General features: G+C 37.3%; 1 long non-coding RNA gene across 1 annotated transcript; it reads left to right on the forward strand.

Annotated features, from left to right (window-relative positions):
• Nucleotides 1–15,846: 15,846 nt before the first annotated feature.
• On the forward strand, nucleotides 15,847–20,134 carry LOC112148264. Its single transcript, XR_002919601.2, has 4 exons — nucleotides 15,847–16,161; nucleotides 16,302–16,353; nucleotides 17,069–17,205; nucleotides 19,909–20,134. It is a non-coding gene; the product is annotated as an uncharacterized LOC112148264 (long non-coding RNA).
• The last annotated feature ends 2,436 nt before the right edge of the window (nucleotides 20,135–22,570 follow it).

Here is a 22,570-nt window from a genome sequence, read left to right on the forward strand (position 1 = left end):
TTTCTTTATTAATTTTAAGCTGATTAGCTAAGGCTTTTCTATTCCAATATATGAAAGACTTGGTGTCACTTAAGTCCAGAAGGACACACATCCTCATTAATGTCTCCTCTATAATTAATTTACAAACGTTGGTGAACTAAAGTGGACGTCATCCATTCATCACTACTAAATCTGAATCCCTGAGTAGTCAAAGTTGAACCTGGTTTAATTTTAAATGTGTATTCAAAGAACATGTGTTTTGTATGTAATGCCCAAAAACAGTCGTAGAAACTTGTGTAGTAACGCACGAATGTGATTTTTCAATGCTGAAGCCCCTAACCCATGTTTATGCATATATTTTACACAGACATTTATATCAAAGGTGATCACTTGCTCATGAATAGCAGAGGTGATGTGGAAGTAGCTTGAGAGGTTATCATTCATGAATGGTATAGTTTGTCCTAACAATACACTTTAAGGAGAATTAGGATTAAAAAAAACTATTACTTAATATTTCATTGATCCCTGCTTAGAAAAATCAGTATTGACTCATCAAATCCATTAATCCATTTAAAAAAAAATGTTTTTCTTCAGACGGCTTTTTGAAGAAAAACTGACCTTAGTTTAGTTTATTTCCCCAGTCATGAAAAAAAAAAAGTTTTATCTAAACACAGTTTTTAATGGAAGTTTGCAAAATAGATAATTTTAATTTTAAGTTTAATTTTAAACTTGTAAACTAAAATGGACTTGATGTAGTTATGGTTTATAGCTTCAATACAACATGAATATCCACTTTTACTTTGACGTTTTACTTTGTCACTACATTTTAATTTTCCCTTTTAGTAAACATGAATACTTTGGTTTTTACTTTATACATTGAAGAATCCTGAGAGGGTCATTATTTTTCAATCTTTGTAAAAAACAAAAAAAAAAAAAATCATTGTCTGATGCATGCAGGCTGTAAAACTGCATAAACGTGTTTAATCTGGGAAAGCTGTGTCACAGCTCATATTATTGTGCCACTACCTGGCTGTTTAGTATCATTTCAGTCCTGAAGAAGGTTCACAGCAGACATGAATCATATTTGGAGCGCAGAGCAGTCTACAAATGTCTCAGTGTAAATGGATTGTTCCAATCCACCTACTGCAGCAGTCACAGCATTGCTTCCTGCTGCAGCCCACATGCTGTGCAAATTTGACCATAACACCATGTTAGACATTCTAGGTTCAGCGTTTAAGTGTATTTCTGTCCAGTGTGTGTGGGTGTGTGTGTGTGTGAGCTCAGTACTGTATAGGTATATATCTAATATAAAACAGGACAAACTGTTATTTCCACTCCAGCGGAGCATGATGATGAAAAAAATTTCCCTTCCTGTTGACGCCTACTTCCTCAAAGGAGGTGCAGTTCAATATCGATATCAATTTTCACACCAAGTTTGACGCACACATGTACAAATACACACAGATGTGCTGGGTAAAAATAAAGAAGGTGAACGCATCCATACACGCAAACATCTGCTGCGTATTAACTGAACGCAAAACAACCATCCTTTAAAAATAAATAAATAAATCAAAAACTGTCTGAAAATATAAAAGAAAAAAAAAACTATTCAGCAAATTATTTCTAAAGTAAAGCTTTATTTTCTTTTAAGTCTTACTCTGATCATATTTTGATCTAGTTCAAAATAATTCCCAATGGTCTTTTAATTATGATAATGCTCTATAAAGGGAAAATTTAATCATTTTTTAGGACAAAGTGTCTGCAGAGCGGCAAGAGTCACCAAGTCACCAATGAGTTGTAGAGTTGTGGGCATGAATGTTGGCATATAAGAGCGGGGGTCTGCAACCTTTAACAGTAAAGAGCCATTTTGGGCCTGTTTTTTATTGATCAAGTCCTAGAAAGAGCCTACTTTACCCTATTTTACACTTTAAGAAAAGGTATTACATTCATTACATTGTTTTTATATAAGAATTATATTTATTTTTTGGCATGAATAAAAGCAGAAAATATAAGGAAAATACAATTCTCTCATAGATGTTTTTGACTTCTGACTTCTTGTAGGATTTCCTTTCAAAATAAAATACACCTGGTGCCAAACAGGATCATCCCAGTGTAGCTCTGGACAGCTGCTAACTATTGTAGTGCCGCATAAGATAATATGTTCTCTACATGCATAAAAGATCTGACTTTTTAACAAAGTTTGCTGAAATGTGAAGACTTCCTCAGGTCAGCAAGATGTAAAAATCTTGACATACCGGTAGTTTATTTTATAAACTTAACTAATCTTAATGAAAAAAAAATACTAATTGAGTGACCCTTACTTTATAATAATATATGTGTAGTTTTATTTTTCTTTATCCGTAGTAACACGATGGGGGGTAAAGGAGCCACATGTGGCTCTGGAGCCGCAGGTAGACCCCTGAGATAGAGTAAGCCTTCCCAGCATCCCTTTGGTTACACTCATGTTAGCTTAAAGCAGGGGTCGGCAACCTTTAGCACTAAAAGAGCGATTTGGGCTTGTTTTCTACTAATTAAAACTTGGATGCAGCCACATAGTCTTACTCTGTCCTTACTTTAGTCTTACTTTTTTAAATAATAAATATGAATTGTGTCTATTTTTGGAACAAACAAAACAAAAATATAAAAAGAACCTAGCATCTCTCAAAATGGGATTTTTTTAATTTTATAAATATGTAATTTTACTAATATTATTTTATTAATTTATATTATTTTAATGTTAATATGCAATTTTACACATAAAGATCAAACTTCTTACCAAAGTTTTGCTTTGTATATAAAGTCGGTTCATTCTGGAGGTAGCGATGAGCAAACAAGAAATCTTCAGGTCAACAGGGATGTAAAAACCTACATAGTTTATCATCTATGACCACCTCAGCCATCAATTTATAAATTTTAGTAATCTAAATTAAATTAATGCTAATTAAGTAATCCTTACTTAAAAAATACCATTGTCTTTTTCTTTGTATTTATTTTTTGTTCTTTTTCCCCTTTTTGTCCTCAGCAGTCTTATACTGCTGGGTTTTGTTATTTTAGTTTGGGGTTAGACCTTGGTAGTCTTAGTTTGCAAGCTTTTTTTGTTTTCTTTAGGTAGTTTTGGTTAGGGGTCACAACCCCAACCTAACATTAGTGGTGCAACAAAAATGGTGAGCAATATTGGAGCTTTGCTGCTGTACAGTTTGGAGCCGGATGCCAGCTCGAGTGAGGACAATGAGGACATAAGTGGATTTATTTATTTATGTATTTATTTTTTTGTCTAAGTGGAGCCATCTGAATGGAGCGGAGCAGGGTTGAGGCTAGCACTTTCGTCACTGCTACAAGCTTTTTCAAAAGGCAATTTTTACTCCTGATTCATAACAATTCAAATAAACAAACACTCAGAATTACAATTTTAAGCTTAGTTTTCTTTATATATGTCCTCCATGAGGAAAAAAAAAAAGATTTTCATCATAGTGGGTCTTTAAATTCTGGGTTTCTTTGTGTTCCTTAAATCCTCTAAAGCTGATTTAACTTTATTCTGTTCAGAACAAACCAAATGGGGTTAACCTTCAGTTGTGTGTTAGTGTTTTTGTATCAAAGGAAAATGTTGATGCACAGGATTATATTGGCCAAGCAAACAGGGTCTAAGTCATAAAATAGGAAAGTGGATGTTGTGTGTGTCTGAAAACCATGTTTCGTTTAAGCTTAAAAATGTCTGTGAAACAAAATTCTTCCTTTAAAAAAATTCTACAGGAAGTCATGCTTTTGTTTCTATAAAAGACAGTCAAATGGCACCATTAAAATCTAACTTTTTTGTTTATTAATCTGTTATGATAACCAGAACAAAGAGCTCCATCCGCCAAGCTGTTCATTATGTATTTCATAGCTTCTGACAACTTTCATCAAAGCACTCAAGCTCTTAATGTATTCACTTCTGAGATTGCCTCTCCTCTTATCTCATCCCCGCTCTTCTTCCTGCGCTCAAATCGCACCCCACAATCGCACATGACTGCCAATGAACTCCACACTAACAACTTCCTTCGCCTCCTAACCTCGTTTTGTGGCTCACAGTCAAATCTTTCTTTCTTTTTTTTTTTTTTTTTTTTTGCAACCTGTCAGAAAAAGAGCAAGACAAGGAGGAGAGTTGAAAGAGCATGGATGATTTCTCCCAGACAATATAATCAGAGAAACAAATTACTGGAGCTAATTGCACAGGATAAAAAGCTGGAAAACGATTTCGATTTGAGTTTTGAAAAATTCTCCCCGCAGTGATCCTCTCTGTGCGTGTCGCTCTGGATTTTACTGGAAGGTGGGTGTGTTTGCAGAAAGAGCAGATCTGCTTTCAAAAGGCTTCTCTATAAAAGGCGGTTGCACAGAGGGACAGGAAGGAGCGCGCCGAAAAGAAGGGCAACGGAGAGGTGTGAAGAGGAAAGATAAAAACAAAAAAGTGTATTAGTATGCACCTCGTGGAAAAAGCTATGTACAGAGGAGAACACAGAAACAAGCACAGGCAGAACATTTTTGGGGATGTTTTAAACTTTTAACTTCTTTCTCCGAGATGTGCAAACTTCGAAAAGTATGACTGCTTTTCTCTATCCCAGAAGTGGTGGTTAATGATGAACTGAGATAAGTTAATTGGATCATTTCTGCTGCATAATTATCACCCCCCACCCAATTGCACAAGAAGTGTTTGTAAGGTTTTGGATCGCTCAGTTTTGTTGTGAAATGCTGTAAACACCATTTATAAAGCATCTATTTGACCTTAGTTTACAGAGAAACCATTCATGCATAATAGCTTTGCAGCCCAAGATGATTGCATGAGCCTAATGAACATAAATACCTTTCTCTTTGCCTTCTCGATTCCACAAGATGAAGTCAGAGCCAGCGACCACTCATCCTGCCGATAGAGGGCTGAGGAGATGGCAAGGTCAGATAAGGCTGAGGAATATTTGCACAGCTCAGATGGTTTCTCACAGTTCAAGGCACAGTTTCAAACACAAGATAATTAGCTAATAAACAAAGCAAGAGTGTAGATTGCTCGAGTCAAGAAGAATAATTATAATTATTTTTAGTAGTAGAAGAAGGAAATCATCAGCAGTCCTCAGTGATATCCATGTCACCATTTAGAGCAAAGGCAGAATCGCCACTCGGTTAAGCCCAGAGAAGAGGCCTGTCTAACCGAAAATGATAGAAAGTGGATAAAATGAAAACAAAAAGGTCAAAACAAATGAAGAAAAACTGCAGAAGGTCCTTTATTTTAAAAACCAACTTCAAAGAAAATTGTGTTTTTAACATCTTCTTTTCTGTCATGACACAAAACATATATTAAGAAAATTGGATACCACTTTTATCATATCCCTTCACCAAAAGTCCTTAAAGTGTAATTTATGTCAATGATGAAAATAATCTGCACACATTTTTGATTTTTGACACTTGATTTTTATATTAATGATTTTTCTAATTAAAAAAACAAAAAACTTTGTATTCATTATTTCATTAATGATGTTTCTAATTGAATACAAATAATAATAATTATAAGAATAATCTGTCTACATATTCTATTTTTACCACATTCAATACTTTCTATATGATAAAGTTTGAGACGGTGTTATGTCTACTAACATAGTCACGTGATTTATTGATACACAAGGATTTTTAATGGCCTGTAGCTACATTAGTAAGGTAAAAATGTCTGATCAGAAGTTATGAACGGGAAAATGATAATTCAGTAAAATAAATAAATAAATAAATAAATAAATGGTGTGGTCGAGCCCGGGTGGGATTATATAAGTTAGTTTCCTCCCACTCCCTTTCAAGCAATCTATAATTGAATGCCTAACTATCTTATGTCTTACGTGTCTTTGTATGGATGTATACCTCGGTTGATTGCTTGAAATAAACCATTGTAATTCAATTCAAAATGAGGCTTAAATGTATTTATTACATTAGATTTTTGTGAATCAGGAGCCAACAAAACGTGACCTAGGTGCTACAACCGACAGGTACAAGCCCCCTGCTCCACTCCATTCTGATACATCCACAAGCAGACAAAAAGATCTTTGTTTTCCTCGTCTGAAAACTGTACGGCTGGATAGCTATTTCTCACCATTTTGTTGCACCAGTAACGCTAGGTTGGGGGTGTGAGGGGCTGTAAGCTTGTCGGAGAGATTGAAAACAGATGGATGATGGGAAATGGGGGCGGGCTTACTTTACGTCAACAGTACTGTCTACAACTAAGAGGTGAATTACTGTTTCAATAAGGAGAGATCTTGAAAGTGGGATTTAATTGTGAGGCATTTAACAGTGAATCATGAACAGTCAGAAGTCTTTGGTGGTTGGGCTCAGGGCCGGAGAAATCTTGGATACTAGCGATGACCTTGGATCTAGAAAAGAGATCCCCAGAGTCCAGACACTGATGGTGGTTTTAGATATATAGCCCAATCTTACAAACACAGTTGTCTCAATTGGCTTTGTACTGGTATCTAAGCAGAAAATATACAAGTCACTCATAAAATGGAAACAACAGCTAGATGTTTAAAGTGAACTAAACAGACAAACCAAACTGGGAATCCCTGCCCTCGGACCCTCCATCTTGGTTAGGAAAAACTCCTAAAAAACCTAGTTTTGGGAGAAAAAAAGAAGAAACTTTAGGGATGTTCAAATGAAAGAGAAATCCTCTCCCAGGACTGACAGGCGATGTACCAGGACTGATGAAGAACATTTAGCTTATCTAACCCTACAACTACAAATTTGAATAGTTCATGGTCATCCAGACGGAACTGGGGTCAGCTGGGATTGCGAGACGAGCCAGAGGCGAGGTCCAGGTCAAGACAGGAACACAGACGATCCACCTGGAATCTCTCCCATTCTATGGGAGGAACCGTGCTTACTTGAAAACCCAACAGGCGGAAGAGAGCTAACGCGAAGACGGGCCAAGTCGAAGGGCCAGGAGGAGAACGTGGCAGAGGTGGGCCAGCATGTCTGGAATGTGGAAAAACAAACTTAATTGAATTTAAAGGCAGGGATTGTGATTGGCTGTGAAGAACGTAAGCACTTCAGGTATTGGCTCAAAGGGGAGACCAATTGATGATGGGTGGAGTGATGAATAAACGCCCAGCACACCTGTGGTGAGATAGATATAAGCTTCACTAAACTACTGCCGCTCTGCAGAAAGTGTCATATAAAACCACACAGGTTTTTCATTTGGGCTAAAAAGGGCATAATCATAATTTGAAAATAGATCAAAACATGATTGGAGTGGGACTTTAAAGACAACAAACTTAAATTCATCCATCAATTCCACATTCTTCATTTGTTTTTTAAAGCGCACAGTGATCACTCAGGGACTGAAGTGTTGGTTTGCCATTCGAAGGGTTTGTTGTTTGAGCACAAACATCCTCGATCCAAATGTCCTTGACAAAGAGGCTTACACCACATTGCCACTAATGTGTTTATGTGTGTGTGTGGTGAGGGGGTTGACAGAAAAGACCCTGTTTGCAGCAGGATCGATATGTGCGAGAAAACACGAACATGGCGTACAATGTAGAGAAAAAAACAACAGCAAAAACATTTCAGGGTTAAGACAGTCAATTTATCATTCTAGGCTACTTCCCTCATAGTGTGTGTAGCTTTGACCTTGAGTACCTGATGCACAAACTTCTACAAAGGCGTCAATGTCTGCAAAAATGGAGCTTTATCCACCATTGATCTGGGAGCGATCACTTCCAAACTCTCCCAGTGGGGAAAAAGCTCTGCATGCTTGAAGCTTTTCTAAAACATAGGGAACCATTACATGATAAGTAAATGCAGCTGCAGATCAAATCCTTGTAAATCCGGTGAATCCCAAAGCAATCAGGTAGCCCAACAAGGTTTGTGGACCTCCTGGATGTGCATGAATCTCTAGCGGATATTCCTACCTTCAGTAGAACAAGTGGGACGTGAACGCAGCCAACAGGAATGTCTTCTGGGTGCCTTCATCTTTTTATTCTTTTTTCCACCGAGCAAAAGGTTTGAATGTAGCCACGTCGCTTCTGATGCTTGGAAAGAAACGGTGTGACTGCTGCGTGACCGAGAACACTCTTTTCAAATCTGCTGAAAAGACAGGAATTGTAATGCAGGTGTTATACTGCAGCATAAAAGCAACTGTGAAACCGGATTGACAAGTCAACATTTACTGGAAAATTCATGGATAAGGTTCAGATATTCTGTTTTAAAATGCCTTCAGCTGGAGGAAAACACAATGACAGCTTTTCCATCCAATATTTATCAGCCACCAGCAGAGAAAAAAGAAAAAAAGAGGAAAAAACAAGAATGAAGGGGTTGCAGGCAGAGGTGGAGAACAGAAGGACGAGTTTAGATTTGTGTGGTCATGTGTGAGCGTGTGTGTGGTCCTGATTTCACACTCTACTTAGCATGCTCTGTGATCAGGCTCTGGATCTACAGGTTCTGTATCAAACATCTGTCAATAAGCTGACAGCTCTATCAATCAGTGTCAACTCCCACTTACTTCCTTTACAATTTATTAATTTTTTAAATGCAATTAAAACATAGATGTTATTTTTTACAATGTTTTGATTTGAAAGCACAAAAAAAATCAGCCACAAAGAGAAAATGTAACCTGGATTAGACCTGTTTGATGTGAATAAGGGGATTTTTTTATTTTTTTTATTTTGGGCAACCTTACCTTTTAACTGGTGTGAGTTTTACTTTAGCAATGAGACAACATAAAAAAAGAAAAACTGTCCTAATTGTATCAATTGAGAAACAACCCCTGAAATTATTTTCCTGAAATCTTACAATTTTTAGATTAAATTTGTCATATTAGAGTAAAAAAACTGGCGAAAAAAAAGATGACGTTTACTAGCTGGGAAATTAATTATCCTTTAAAAAAACAACATTAACACTACAGAAACAATGATTAATACTGACACATAGTAGCAAATAAGCAAGATTGTAGCTAGAAACGTGTAAAACATGGATTGCGGGTTAATATAAAGGTGGATATTAGTGTAGATGTCTGTGGGTAAAGGCATGTAACCATCTCTGGGTTCTGGAACGGATGGGTGGATTTTGCTGAAGTTATAGGGTAACAGTCTGTATCCAGGCTGGGTTTGATCCTCAGACTTTCCTCTAGACCATTGATCCACCACCTTTTTCAGCCCAAGGACCTGTTTAATGTCAGACAATATTTCCACGGACCAGCCTGTTCAAATTACCCTTAACCTTTGAAGGTAGTTTATCTTCTTCCTCTATAAAATTTCTCTGCATATAAACTTTAATTGTACGCCAGATTTTGTGCAGGAACCATTAAAATACAATATAGATTTTCCCTTAACCTCGTACTGTCAAAGTAGAAACTATAAAATCGGACACCACCTTAAGCCATGTCTAACTTTTAAAGTTTAACTTTTAGAAAAGTTATTTCAAAACACTTTTAAGAACAAAATGTTTTCAACACAAGATGTCACTACAATCCTGCAACCAAATAGATTGGGGGTGTCAAACTCCAGCCCTCAAGGGCCTTCTGTCAGGAGTTAGAGCTCCGACTCCCCTCTGGTCACTGGCGGTAGCACTGACTGCACCTTATCTCCCAGCAGCCCCAGTGCACAGTTCCTGGATGCCGCTCAGCTTTCTCCAATGTGAAAACCACCCACCTGCTTCTTAAGCACTGCACAGGGCCACACTCAGTGCGAAGTATTGGTTTGTGCTACATTGCCTGCGTTACTAAGCGTTTCTATCTGCACCTGATCTATCTAAAGCTGTCTATCTATCTATCTTCTGTTTCTGACCCGGTTTTATCTCTGAAGAAATTATAGGATGTAATGTTTAGCCCCTAATGGTCTCTCTTTTTGATGGAGAGCTGAGGATGCAGTCTAGAAGGCAGGTCATCATAGAAGTACAAGCATGGGATGTACCACCAGAACATAATTGAAGTGAGTGATATCAAGAATCCTAGAAAGGGCTGGACTGAAGGACAGCACAGAAACAAGCCCTGAGCACCAGAGCAATAGAGGCCCAGATCTACCACACCAGACAAGACCCAATGTGGAGGCTGTGCAAAGAAGCTCCTGAAACAATCCTGCACATAACTGCAGGCTGTAAGATTCTGGCAAGTATACAGGAACATGTGTGGAGAATATGGATTGGAAACCACAAGGTCAGAATAGGCAGCACCTCTGAAAGTGGTAAAGAAGGAGAGAGCAAAAATCCTATTGGACTTCCCAATACAGACTGACAGGATGGTAATGGTAAACCGACCAGACATTGTAGTGATTTATAAGAATAGAGAAAAGTCATTGTGGTGGATGTGGCAGTAAAAAGTGATGGCAATACCAGGAAAAAGGAACGTGAAGAAAAACCAGGGACTCAGAATTGGAGAAAGCTTGGAAGGGGGTGACAGTGGTCCCTGTGGTGTCTCCTAGGCTGGAACATTGGCTGCAGCAGATCTTAATAAAATAAAATCCATACATTTCAGGACATACACTGGCATTTTTCAGTAGGATGTTTTATTTTGGTGAAAAAATTTAGAGTGTTGTTGTTTACTGGAAGTATTGGACTCAACCCAGCATGCACCAGAAGTCTTTGTTGAAACCAAATAGCAATGCTGCAGAAAAGAGCAATGGATAGGAAACAAGAACCAGGAAAATTATAGTAGTAGAAAGAAGAATAAATAGTTTTTATCGACTATGTGAGTTGCAACCCGCTCAAGGCGGTTGACTCTTTCTTTTTTGGGGTGGGGGGGAGTGGAAATTCGAGGAACAATTGTATGAAGCCAGCATATCTTCCGCTACATCCCAGAAAAAAACATTAATGTCTGCATTTTTTAAGAGGAAACTGAACCTCCAGGGAAGTCTCTTGTGTCTTTGTTCCAAGAAAAAAAAGTTCAGTAACTGAAGACTTGCACTTTCTAGCTGCTTTTGTTCCAACCGTGGTGGACAAAATTAAAGACTGGCTTCGTCAAATGACTGTTTGGCACAGATTAGAGAAAATGGGCGCAAACACTGTCATGCAAGTTGTGGAGAAACTAATCAATTTCCACTCGGATGAATCCACAGATGTCAGAGGAAATGCATAACTTTCAGCATCAATGACAGACAAGGCGTGAGGATTTATAGCCTGCATCTAAAAAGAACATTCAGACGTGAAGTTAACTCACTATATCAAATAGGGGGAGGCTTTTAGTAAAGTGGGGCTTGCCTTCTAATGTTGAAAAAACAGCACCAAAACGCTGAACTTTTGAAAAGTCAGGGCCGCTTAATGCACAGCTGTTTGCTGCCTCTGTGAAAAGATGGGAGCTGAACACAATTGCTGCTGCACACAGAAGTGCTCCGGCTCTCTCGAGGCTGAACACTAAACTGACTGTTGGAGAAAAACACACCTTCTGATTGAGCGGGAAAACTCCTCGTGCCACTTTGTTCCAAGAAACAAACTGGCTTAAAGCTGTGCTATTTGGGAGAAATATGAGCAAACTGAATCATGTGTCTGCAGGGAAGGGGACCACCGTTTAAAACCTGTGTGATAAGCTGAGTTGCTTTTTGAAAAATGGTGACAGAGTAAAAAATATAAAGGAGAGCAATTTGGTCTCTTGTGAGGATGTGGACAAGGCTTCAGTACAGCCGGTCAGACCGACTTGATTCAAGGTTTTCAGTTCTTCCTGAAGACATCAGTCATGCCTGGAATAAAAGCTTATCAGGGGTTGACAACTAATACTATGGGGAGGTAACGGCAGAATCTTCAAGATTTTTTGAAAATTGTTGGCATGGCCGTGAATGTAAACATCGGCAGTCAGGCAGCCGTCAAATCAGGTGGCAACTGGATCACCATCAGCAAGTCTGATTGGACGATGTGTAAAAATCTCCGGACGGCGGCCGTCCATATCAAGTACCACTGGCCAAAATCGCCCGGTAGTAAATAAAAAGCGCTGTCACTGGACTGCCACCACGCCACCTTGAAATGTGCCTGGGCGGCCACTGACCAATGTCAACTTTTAGAGATAAATCATCCAGTCATTGTAAAGTTTAAACTTTTTCTTAAAACCTCCCCGCCTATTGCACGGCGGGTAAAACTGCCTCCTGATTACAAATGCTGGTGCTCATCCACCGGCTAAATTTGCTGAAAAACTAGCATTTAGATCACAGCACAGTGGCCTTTTGGAATATATCTGTGGCATGAATCAAGTATACTGTGATCTTTAGTGAGACACAAGAATAAAGTTTATAAGTAGGAGAGCTCATTTCTACTCAGCAGTGCAACCTGGAGAATAACTATTTTATAAAATGAAGAGGTCAGTTTTATTTTAAGTTTTTTGTTTGGTTTTGCTGGCAAATTTTTTCCCTTCACAGGAACAAACCATCTTCATTAACAAAGAGGAATTTGCTTAGAAACAAAAAAAATAATTATTAAAAAAAGATTGGAGCTGCTGGGTCACAGCAGATAAGAATGCCTTTCTTCCTTTTTTACTTTCTGACAGATTGTTTTGCATACTTGGCAACTACCTATTAATAGGGTAGGTGATGGCGTCAATACGTGTCTTTCAATGAGTCTGACAGCTTGTTTTGTTGTCTCTGTAAATCACAACACCTAACTATTAGATTTTTCTTTTGTACACAAACTTTTAATTATGGTCCGATACACTCACTGACTGCAAGGACAATATTGTTTTTGCAAAGATGGAAAAAAAAACTCAAAAAGACATCAAAAGACTTTAAAGGACCAAGCCTAAGCAGACATGAATATGATCGTCTTTGAGCCAAAATGTGACCACCCCAGTGACCCCGAAAGAGAGAAAACAGTAAAGAAGATGAATAAAAAAATGAATAAACCTTTAGTACCAGCTACAAATAATAACTTGTCTTTAGAATATTTATTGATCATCTCCTAACTTTCCACACATCATTGGGAAGGTAATGTGGCATCAATGGCGAGGGCGGGTAGCGGGTAGTGTCATAATGTGCCACTTGTTTTTGTAGTTATTATACATTCTATCCATTTGTTATACCTTAAAATGGAAAAACATTATACATATGTATATAAACTACAAACATGATTGCCAAAACTGAACAACCCTGAAGTTTAACTTACTTTTTTTTTTTTTTAACTTTACATTTTCATTTTTAAGCTTGGTCTAGAGGCAGGTGAATAGTCTACCAAAAAGGGAAGTTTGTCTAAAATCCCTGTGTCAATCTCTGGATGAAAGACTTTATCATCAAAGAATATTTTCCAAAAAATATATCGTCATAAAACCTTTAACTACCTAACCCAGACAAAAAAGCTTTTTCTGCATCTTATGTTTTAATAATATAACTTTTTAATAACATGTTTTCTAATTGTGCTCTACCACTCAGTTGAGGAGGCAATTAAAGGGTTAAAATTTTATTCAGTAAAGTAAACTATTATCACCCAAACTTTTCATTTTAAAATTTTTAACTCAGGCTCTTGCAGATGTGTTTGATTTGTTGCTAGAAACTTATAATATATTTTTTTTAAATCATCGTCATCTCAGACAAAGAGAAAGTATCTCGCAATTAACACACCTCCAAACACTGTCCCCTGAAGCTGCTTAAACATTACAGCAGGCTTGACTGGCAGGTGTGTCATCTGCTCCCCAGCAGAGGGACTTCCTCCCACTGAAAGAGCCTAAGGTTATGTTCTCTTTCTTGATGTCCTGCTCCAGGCAAGAAGGGTGCTCTGGTGAGATAACTTACTCATCTTTCAAAGAACCAGAGTTCATTTCTTAACCTGCGGTTCTCTTCCTGTATCCAGTGGATGAAGGGAACCTCAGTCTGCCAAATGACTGTAGCACAAACATCTGCAAAAAAACAAGACAGACACACGTTCAACAGTGAACGGTCATTATGTTTAACCACACCGACGTGATCTTAAAACACTGAGTTCTGGATGGGAGTGAAACGATATGGAGGCTACAGCTGAGCGCACAGTAGCTTAAACATTTCACAAAACAAACAGGATGAAAGAACGTTGCAAATTCACAAGATTAGCAGAAATCATCTTTAATAGGAAGAAGTGGAGAGGGGACCACTTATGTGAAAGGGCAACCAGAACCAGTGGGGTGCTCTGACTGGTCAGAGGATCAAATGCTATAGACTCACTTATAAAGAATTACAAATGAGGTGACCTTATGAAGGAAATAATTACACATGATTTATGGCTAAAAATAAAAAAAACACTTTATGTCTAAAATCAGATAAGAGGTATCATTAATAACTTTATTTTGTTTGGTTTGTACCATTATTTAATTTAACTCAAGCATTGCACAATGTCAGAGCTGGACTAAAAATATAGGTGTTGTCAATTTTACCAACATTTCCTGTAAAAATGACCTACCAGAGTTGAAGTAATGTGTAATAACTCAACAAGAAAATACATTTGGGTGTGGGAGGGGTCAACAGGAGCACCTGCTGCTTGTTAAAAACAGAAAGGAAATACATCTTCTCTGTCAGGAATTCTCCAGAAACACATACAGAAGCAGAGAACTACCTACCCTGCTTTTTTCCAGCTTTATTATGTTACAAGAAACAATATTTTTCCCATGATAACGAGATAGGATCTATTATCACAAGATAAATTGTGTTGTGTTGTGTTAATAGAAAATCAACTTTTTACATTTATCTACAATCTGCGGAAAAACAAAGACGTTTTTTTTCAGAAAAACTGTCAAATTACACAAGAAATATGGAGAGAAAATAGACTCACTCCAATATGTGCATGCACAGTTCTTGATTTTTGCATAACTTTGGATTTGTTTGTATGCAATTCTTGATTTGTAACACATACAATGCATTTTGAATATAACTTTGTGTACTTGTAATTGAGTATTCATATGTACAAAAAATATGAATTTTAGCATCATGCTAGCCCAATGAGCGATGTTTCACTGTAATTTTCAAGTAATTTGGCATTGAGCTGTTATATTAGTGTTATGAGAGCTCATTTGGCATCTACTGAGGTTTTATAGGCTAAATTATAGTTTAGCTAGCATTTTAGCAACATGCTAACTTTTTTGGGTAATTTGGCCTCCGCTAAGGTTTTTTGAGGCCAATTAAGACCTCACCTAATATTATAGCATTTTTTTTATTTTGCATATACTTAGGGCTTTTTAGACCATTTTAGCAAAACACTAAAGGTTTTTCTAAAATTTGCATCTATTGAGGATTTTTTTAGCAAATTTCCTACAAATTCCTAATTTTTTTAAAATAAATTCTTCAAATTCTTTATGCACTTTTGAAATGCATGCAATATTGGTATTAAAATGTTCAGCAGATTCAGGACTTTTGATATTAATGCATCTTATACATTTTAAATTTTTAATCCTTTTTTGCACGTTTTCAAGAAATTCTTCACATTCTTTGTGGACTCTGCAAATTATTAAGTTTGGTATCAATATGTTCAGAAAGTCTGGACATTCATGCTTGTACTTTTGGTATTCATACTTTTTAACAAATTCTAAGATTTTACATAATTTTTGCAATTTTTCAAGAAATTCTTTTATATTTTTTGTGCACTTTCTGCCACTTTAAGTCTGTTAGTAACTTTAGCAATATGCAAAGGCTTTAGCTTTATAGCTGTAGCATTTTCAGCAAATGTCTTCAGCAATTACAGTAAATTTCAGCATCTTCAGCGACTACATTCAGTAAAAAGCATTTACACTAGAATTATCGCAGGTAATCAACTTTTTAGTTTGATTCAAATTTTGCGTTTAACACCTTGCTTTCCCAGCTAAGTGAGGCACCAGCCTCTGTGCATGCTTCTGTCCAGAATCCACAGTAAAAGTTTGTCTGTATCATAAGTTTATACGATTGCTGCCCCACTAAAAGTAGTTAAAATGACCGTTTTCAAAAATATGTCAGACAAGATATGCAAAAAAAGTTTACAGTGCATCTTCACATTTATTATAGAGTGGCTGCGATTTCACAAGCAGGAAGAGAACATCAACAAAATGAAGATGAGAATTAATTAAGTCTGACGACGTCATTCTAATATCCACCTGGTGAAATGTCACCACGAATCCCTGGATTCTTATAGAGCTCACCTTTCACTCCCAGAATTTCACAGCAGCCACAACAAAAGCGTTACCATGGGAACTGTTCTAACAAGTAATAATTCAGATGCCTCTCCAACAGGTTGGACACCACACATATAATTCTACTGCGAATTGGTTTTTCCCAGGTATGGCACAAATACTTCTCTTTTGCATTGCAAATCCCAGACAGTGTCGCCTGTGTCAGTCTCAGACTCAGATATGATTTCAAGACTAAACACTGATATTCAGGAAATGGATAGAATATGTTTTCTCCTCTATTTTACAGCGGGATTCATTTTTGGATGTTGGTGTTTTACATGATATACCCACTATACCAGGTAAGATCATTACAAATATATAGGTAAAATATATTCATAGGAAGGTTAGATGAGCTGATTTGAGAAAATAAATGGCTTTAAAGTCCAACTTTTATCATATTTTGATCTATTTATGATTATGCCGTTTTTTGCCAAAATTTAAAAACTATTCTAGGACATAGTTTCTGCAGAGTGGCAGGAGTTCATCAATACTTCGGCTGGGTTTACAGCCCCTTATAACCCTACGCCAACATTATTTGTGCAGACAAAAACGGTGTGCGGCACTGAAGATTTTTAGTCGTACAGTTTGGAGGAAAACAAAGACGTAGATGGATCCATTCGTCTGCAAGTGGATGCATCAGAATGGAGCTGAGCAGGGAGCTTGTGGCCCACCGACTGTAACATTGATTGATTTGGTTTATTTCAAGCACAGATTGTAAAAAATATGTTTAAGCGCCATATTAATAAATATATTTGAAATTAAAAATCATGAGAAAAATGCCACAAACTCATGTTTAAAAACACCAAAAACAAAATTTTCATTGAAGTGGGTCTTTTAAATGCATTTTTGTGGTAGATTTGAATATGGTTTAAACCTGCCTGAGCTGTAATTTAGTTCTGAATGTCTGTAATCACACACAGCTTGCATAAGCACAGATAACTGCATTGTACATGACTATACATTGATAATAACTGACAAGTCTGTGCGCTTTCCTGCGTCTGTCTGTCTCCATAGGTGATGATTCTGGGGCATGTTTGAGTCGGCGTCCCCTCCTGCAAACCCATCTCCCTCTGGTTGATTATATGCTTCTGTCTCTGACAGCAGATCCCTCCCTGTTCTTCACGCCGCTCATCACATTCAGCAGCAGAGAGGTGACCTATCAACCTTACATTTGCATGCAGCCCTGTAATTCTCCTGCATTTTTAATGTTTATGCACTCTTAACTTAAGTGTGGCTTTTTTCCCTTCATTGATCTTTCTACTAATAGCCACTCAGTCCTAAATTTGAAGGGGGTTCTCTCTGGTGCAGCCACATTAAAGCCCGATAGACCACACGTAGGATCTCCGTTTTCCCCCCAAAAAAGGACTACAGCACATTGAGGCATTTTTTCTTTATTTACCTTGCACTTAGTCCCATTAAACAATGAAGGACTGATAAGAGGAAAATGTAGTTTTATAATACCACTTACTGGAGGCTGCTGTCCCTTTTTTTCTGATACAAGTCTTATCTAGTTTTCTTTATGGCTTCCTCTTATCTGCGATTTGTTTCCAGACATTGCAGGGATTAAGCCGGATTAACTTTGGGATTACGTTTCTCCCAGAATTTGCCTCTGTTGACACTATCATGTTGAAGATATGATAACATTTTCCGCCTGGTACATCTGTTTATAGAAAATCCTGGAGAAATTACAGTCCTTCAGAGTTTCTCATGCACAGAAAAACAAGTATGTGCTTTAGAAAAGTCAGGATAGTGGCTTGGATTTCCATTTTGGAAATCAGCTGTACATGAGGGATTTACTGCTATATCAGTCAGTATGTATGGGGATAAGACAAACTATTCCATCTTCTTAATACATTCTGTCCAAGTACCGGTTAGCCTTGTATCTCTGGTTGGCATAAGCCACCAAGAACTCCTCGCCATCGTCTTCTGTCCAGAACGATCCTCTCTAGCTCCCTCCAGGGGGGATCAGTCTACCTGACATCAGTTTTCTGATGTGACCTGACAGATTGTCAGGTCCCTAGATCCCTTTTGGAGAATACATTTTGTAAGAATACAGAAAAACACCATTTAATGAAGAAGATGATGTTGTTTCATATAATCTTACAATACATTTTAAATCGATTGATTTTTTGGCCCATCAGCTACCAGGAAGCTGCCTGAATAAAATACTTTTATAAATTGTGTATAACTTGTGTAACTGCTATTCTTATGTGTAAAACTAGCTTAAAGAGGACTGCTAAACGTTTCCTGGTGCCTATAAATATATTTCTTTAAGAATTGTTTCAACACTTGTCAAATACCTAATACGATCTTAAAAAAAAAAAAAAAAAACAGAGGAAAGGCTAACTACTGTACAGTCATGTGAAAAAAATTAGGAATAATTATCTCCATCTTGGAAAATGTTCATATATCAATGTCCAATCTTATTTAGAAAAATTTCTAAAAAACAAAGTGATTTAATAAAAATTGAACTAAAGCATGAGTATTATTCTACTCTTAGATAAAAAGATCTGAACAAAAATTCACATTTTAATGGAGGTCAAAGTTTGGACCTGCTGCCTACTATTAGCTATTGTTGCTCCTTTGGCTGAAATTGCATAATTGAGGCACTTTTGTGGCATCTATCTTTCTCTTAAATGTTTCTTAAGGGTGAAGTGTCTAAACGTATAGTAAACATGACCAGAAATTATTATTTTTTTAAATCACATGTCATAAAAAGCGGTAAAGAGGATTAATATTGTTTTATTGTCAAGTTATATCACTTGGGTCACTCAGTAATGTTCAAATTTGTATTAAATGTATGTGTATCCAAATATTTGGATGCATACAAATATACATATATCCAAACATACAAATCCAAATATCCAAATATACAAATACATAGGCTTTCATAGGGTGACCTATTTTTTTCACATGACTGTATATCAGATATGGTGTAGCATTCAGTACTGTATGAAATATTTGTCAGGAAATGGTAGTGAAGGAGCCGAAATGCAGAAGACCAGGATTGATTCCAAATGACCCTCCACAGGGACAGAGGATGGGAATATGGCGTAAGACAGCATAATCAAATAAAGGGAACATGAAGAGAAGTAGCTCCAGCAATCTTCTTCAGGGACACTGAAATGAAGAGGAACAACCTGGCAACCTTCTTTAGGGATGTGGAACATGAAGAGAAGCAACTCTGGTGACACTCCTCAGAGACACATGTAGAGGAGTGGTCTCAGGAACCTTCTTTAGGAGCAGGGAAGATAAAGAAGTTTAGCCTCAGCAATCGCCCTTAGGAACAGATAGTCGCTTAGCTGGAAGTGCCACGGCGTGGCTCAAAAGAGCCTCAAGAAAACCATCTGGCGTGGCGTGGACAGCAGTGGTGATAGACCTGCCAATGGAGCAAAACAGTTTTCCTGATGGATCCAGGTTGGCCAAGTTGTCAGGAATCAGTGATGGATAATCCATGATCGAGAAGACCAGGCTTAATGACAGGAACACAAAACTTCTAACGAATAAATGTTAGCAGAAACAAAAAAAATCGAAAATGGAGAAACGGAAAAGCAGTTAGTTTAATCTGGATGAACTGAAAACCAACCGCCAAAACAAAAAAAAATAGTGATCAATTAAGGAATAATCAACAACCATTACCTCAAATTCCATAGCACAGAGTCGGACAAGAACCAAGAAAATATACCTGAAATCAGACAAAAGGACAAAATCCCCCAAAATTTATTTTTAGACATAGCGCTCAATTATGTTCTAATGCATCACAGCAGACATTTGTTTAAATGTCAAACAACAAGAAACAATAATAAAAGTTCAAATGAAATCTCCTGAGTGTTTTTCTTTTCTTACTTTTCTAGGTGTTGGTTCCTACCCGCCCAGTCTGACATTTTGGGAGTCACAGGAGCACCAGGACAAGGACTTTCTCCAGAGGGGACAATGAGGGACCTCTCCAAAGAATGACCCTCAGACATGATGTGCTCACTGGGAAGTCCTGGAACAACCTGACACTGGCAATGAGGGAGTGTCATCTCCCACTTTCAACAGTCAACTCAGAGGCTGAAAGTAAACGGTTCCAGGATCCTTTTCTCTGTTTGTTCTCTTAAACAATTTGTTACCAGCAAAGGAGCAAAGTATCGAATGACTTTACTGGATGCTAAATAGTTTAGATCGTCTCTTCAATCTCAATTAGTTGAAAAACTTTTCTGCTTTTGTGAATAAACACAGTTTAATTATGCTATGACAGTTTTATAGTTGTGGCCTCTAGCTTCCAAATTGGTTAACCACAATCAACATGAAGACATGACATTTTACACTCTCATTACCTTACAAAGAGAAAACAGAAGGGGGTGACTGTCTTCAAAACAGATCTCATGGAAATCACCACAGGCATCTCAGTTGAGAGAAAAAAAAGCAAGCCTTAGAATAGTGAACTCCAGGGGAAGAGGGTGACTTATTACTGCTTTCTGCTCGGTAACAGATCCATAGTTTATGAGCACCAGCAGCGAAATGGAAATAAGCAGCCATGAGTCACCGAGATCCTTGGCTCTCTCCGTGATCATTGCAGTTTGCACATCACCTACTGCATGTGTGGTGCCAGGACAGCTTTGGGAAAAGATATCGCCACAAATCTCTTGTTAGCGGCAGCAATGCTAATTTCACACAGCTCTCTGCATCTGTAACACTGGCAAAAGAGAGGAATATTGTTCAAGCAGACTCGGAAGTTTGATGCTGTGAATACATTATTCAATAAAAAGGTATAGAAGATCGTATGGCAGTGGTGACTAGGTTTCCAGCTAGTTTTTATTCTTTTCTTGTGGATGTAGAAGTATATTTATGATTTTTTTCTGTTGTGTTGGAGAAAATGTGTTTGTGAGTACATATTGTTGAACAATGGGCTGCTGTGTGAAATATATTCTTCCCAGCAGCTCTAAAAACTTGAATAATTCTCTTTTACCTTCATTCTGTCAGAAACATTCACCGAGTGCCCTAACCAAAATAGGCAGAGGTGAATATAAACAATGCAGATATAAAACTACTCACTCATTCAAACCAGGGACCACATACCAAAAAAGACGGAGCAAAAATCATAGATTTCTAGTAGAATTTACACCATGTTATTATTGCTTTGGCTTAAGGTGCAGAAAGAATATTTTTGTTATTTTTCAGCACTTTCTTTTTTTAAATGTAGCACAACAACTCCTTTTAGCCAGTTTTGTGCAAGTGAATGGAGGAGAATAAAAAAAGCAGGAAATTGCTATAAAAAAAAGAAAGAAAGAAAAGTGAAGAATTATTTTTGACAAGTACATGACATTTTACGAAAACAGTAGAAAAATATTTTTTTGGAAGAAAAAATAGAGTTGACAGCCCTCAGGTGACCAGAGTAGAGCAGTATAAATATTATATTGTGGTATTAGATAAGGCAATAGCTAAAAAAAATAGCTTTTGGAGAAATATTTAAAAAGTTAGTTCCTTAGGTCTTTCAATGATAAGAACTTTTTTATTCCTTTTTCATAGTGAGGAAAGTGCAAGTATTGTATAAATTTTGGAGCGCTGCAGATTCATGACTTTGCTCCTATGGCTGCTGATTCCTCTAAAAATCTTTTTTTTGACACTCAAATTGAAGTTTTGAATTCAGAAATCCATTTTAGTTCCAACAGTCTCAATTAAGGGTATATTCAGACAGACATTTGGTTTGGGTAAGAAAAATGACCCACATACATGTTAAAAACTCAAAAAACATAATTTTCATCGGTGGGGGACTTTAATGTGATATACATTTCTTCTCACACTGTTTTCCAACAACCTATATGTAATAAACATCAGCGTACCTTATCTGCCTTACAGCATTCTTCCACTGTATGAAAGTAGCAATAAAAAGTTGTACCTGACGTTGATACCAGCGTTCAAAATCGGTCAGCGAAATGTAAAGTTTGAATAAGTGAACTATCCCGACAAGGATTCCAAAGTTAAGGATTTCCATTGTCCCTCATAATTCTTGGTCAATAACTAAAGAGATCTTTAGTCTCGTGGGTTTGTTTAAAAGCTTTAGTTTGAAACAGAATAGTCAGTTTGACAGCAGTCTGAACACAGACCAAACGCAAGGTTCGGGACTCCCTCCGGACCAACTGACTTTTTCAGTCAGAATATACCCTGTGAACTCTTTGGAATGAATCTGAAATCTAAATAAATGGTTATGAGAACGTGTGTCGCTGCCTTGCGTCTTGAGCATCAATTTCCATTTACAGAAAGGTGGGGAAACTCACAGCAATTAATCGCTGCTGATTGTTGAGAGTGAGATCCGGCCTGATTGAAGATCCAGATGTTGATCAGCAGGTTTTCCTGAACGGTTCCTGTTAACAACCCACAGAGGGGCTAAATATGTTAAATATTGAAGAGAAAACTTCAATATTTAACCATCCCTGCGTGGATTTTTGGTCTTCAAATGATTTTAAGGATTTCAGATGAGCTAAATGAGAAAACATGCAGAAAAAGTGTTTTGCATTTTCTTAAAGCTTGGTG

The sequence above is a fragment of the Oryzias melastigma genome, linkage group LG9 (genome assembly GCF_002922805.2).
Source record: "Oryzias melastigma strain HK-1 linkage group LG9, ASM292280v2, whole genome shotgun sequence".
NCBI classification, from domain to species: Eukaryota; Metazoa; Chordata; class Actinopteri; order Beloniformes; family Adrianichthyidae; genus Oryzias; species Oryzias melastigma.